Here is a 2,883-nt window from a genome sequence, read left to right as displayed (position 1 = left end):
GCTAATATTTTTGCAAAGATCTTATAATCCGTATTCAGTAAAGATATTGGCCTATAATTTTTAGGCTGAGTCATATCTTGATCCTCCTTTGGTATAAGTGAAATAAATGCACACCTCCAGGATGGTGGTATTTGTCCCCCCATTAAAATATCATTAAAAAGACATCTCAAGGGTTCTAACATTTCTTCAGATAGTTTTTTTTATAATAAATTGCAGTAAACCCATCTGTACCAGGGGCCTTACCAACCTTCAATTGTTTAAATGCCTCTGCAATCTCTTCCAACGTAATCAAACCATTCATCAATCCTTTTTGATCCTCAGAAAGACAAGGCAAATTTGCTTGTTGTAAATAATTATCTATTTCATCAGATTGTATATTCTCAGAGGCATACAATTTAGAAAAATATTCTAAAAAAGCCCTTTTAATCAATTCCTGCTGAAAAACTTCTTTACCCTTATAGTTCATTTTCTCAATAAGTCTTTGTTTTTGTTTCTTATGTAATTGGTACGCTAACCATCTTCCAGGTTTATCTGCGTTACAAAATGTATTATGTTTCATATATTTCAAATTAGTAGCAATTTGATCAGAAAGCAACATATTATACTGTTCTTTCATCATTACAATAGATGCCTTTAAACTCTTATCCATTGAATTTAAGGAGAAAGCTTTTTCCTTTGTTTTTATCTCTTGCTCCATATCTTTATACTTTTGTTGCTGTTTTCGCTTATAAGCAGAATTCATTGAAATTAAGGCACCCCTCATAACTGCTTTGTTTGTGTCCCAAACCATCGATATAGAGGTGCCTTTATTCATATTCAATGTAAAAAAATCTTTTAAATGATCTTTAAGTTTCTGCACATTTGTTTCATAGTTCAATAAATTCTCATTTAGTCTCCAAGTCCTTCTACTACCTCCATCAATTGAAATCTCCATCCATACAGGACTATGGTCTGACAATATCTTAGGAAAAATCTTCACCTTCTTAACCCTAGGAATCAAATCAGTAGTAATCAAAATAAAGTCAATTCTGGAGTAAGATTGATGCCTATCCGAAAAAAAGGTGAAATCACTTTCTCCCATATTCCTTTCACGCCATATGTCTCTTAACTCAAGGTCTTCCTGTAATGCAAAAAAATTTTTAGGCAATTTAATTTGCATTGAAGTTTTAGCTGAAGTCTTTTTATCTCTTTTTGGATCTATTACGCCATTCCAATCTCCCATCATGATAACAGATTTATAATCCAATTGCATTATCTTTTGATGCAAAAGAGTAAAAAATTGCTTTTGTTGTTGATACAAATTGGGTGCATATAAGCCCACAAGAAGACATTTTTTCCCATTCAAAGTAATTTCAACAAACACAAATCTTCCTTCTGCATCAGCGTCTATTAACTTTGGCATCAATTCTTTCTTAACATAAAGAACTACACCCGCTTTTTTCTTTTGAGCAGAGGCCGCAAAATATAAACCCAATTTGGGATTAAATAGATACTTTTGATCTTTTAATATAATATGTGTCTCTTGTAAACATATAATATCATTCTTATGCTGCTTCAAATAATAAAATATTTTTCTCCTTTTTTGTGGTGAGTTCAATCCATTAACATTTAAAGTTATTAGTTTAGCCATCCTTTGGCTTTTGGAGCTTCTGAATCATCCCTTGCAGATCCATCATGACAGATCTTTTAGGTCTGGCCCCTCCCACTGGCTCCGAAGTAGTTGAACATGTTTGGGGCATAGCCTCTTTCTGCTGTTCTCTTTCCTTACGCTTGTAGGCCGCACGTGTCATTCTCTGGTCTTTTGGATCCTGTTTTGCCTCCAACATTTGTAAATTCTGGAAATCTCCTGCAGATAGCGACATAGCTCCAGGCAAATCCATAACCAATTGTTCCACTCCTTCTTCTGTTCCTTTAACTGGTGATGTAGAAGATGAATCAGCTTTCAGAACCGTTAAGTAAAAGTGCTTTGCCTTCTGTACTGTATTGAGTCTGTAACGGTTCCCAGCATATGTTAAGGCCATTCCAACTGGTATTTCCCATCTAAAAGGTACTTGCTGCTTCTTCAACTCTTGAGCTAAGAAAGCAAACTCCTTTCTTTTTCTTAAAACCTTTGAAGGTATTTCTTTCAGAAGTATAATATCCTGAGCAGCAATCTGAAATCTCTGTTGGTAAAAGGCCTGTATAATTTCATTTCAACGTGTTTTTCTAGAAAAATAAACAACAACATCCCTGGGCTGTTTTCTCTGACGTGCGACCCATGAATTGACTCTAAATATTTTTTCTATTTCTCCATAGATAATTTCAGGGTCACAGTCAAAAACCAACGCTAAGGCAGCTGATACCTCCTCTCTCAGTTTCTCCTGTGCATCCTCTCGCAAGCCTCTGATTCTTATTGCATATTCCATCTCTCTGAATTGTGTCATTACAATATCATTTTGAGCAATCTCTATACCCTCTTCTACTTTTTCCATTCTCTCCTCCATCCCTTCCATTTTTTCACCCACTTCCTCCACACGAGTCTCTATACGATCCATATGAAAAGCAAAACCCTGAAAAATTTGAGACATGTTCTCACACAATTCATCATTCTTTTTAGCAAGAAGCTCTTCTGTCTCCACTCTCATTTGTTGCACAATTTGTTTAGACATCTGCATCAAAGAGTCCTGCAGATCCTTTAAAGTAATATAAGGTGGTGGGGAGGGTGGAGGAGTTTTAGCTCTCTGATGCGTAGTCTGTACAGCTGGAGAAGAAACAGCTGGCTTAGGTGCTGCAGCAACTACAACTCATTTAGAAGCCATTCTTAAGTTTAAAAAGAGTCTTAATATACAGTCCAATGCAGCAAGAGATCAAACAAATTTTTCTTTAATTTTTCCTTAATTTTTG

This window comes from Protobothrops mucrosquamatus, unplaced genomic scaffold (genome assembly GCF_001527695.2).
Source record: "Protobothrops mucrosquamatus isolate PMUCROS unplaced genomic scaffold, P.Mucros_1.0 scaffold_125, whole genome shotgun sequence".
In the NCBI taxonomy this organism is placed as follows: Eukaryota; Metazoa; Chordata; class Lepidosauria; order Squamata; family Viperidae; genus Protobothrops; species Protobothrops mucrosquamatus.
This window is presented reverse-complemented; position numbering follows the sequence as displayed.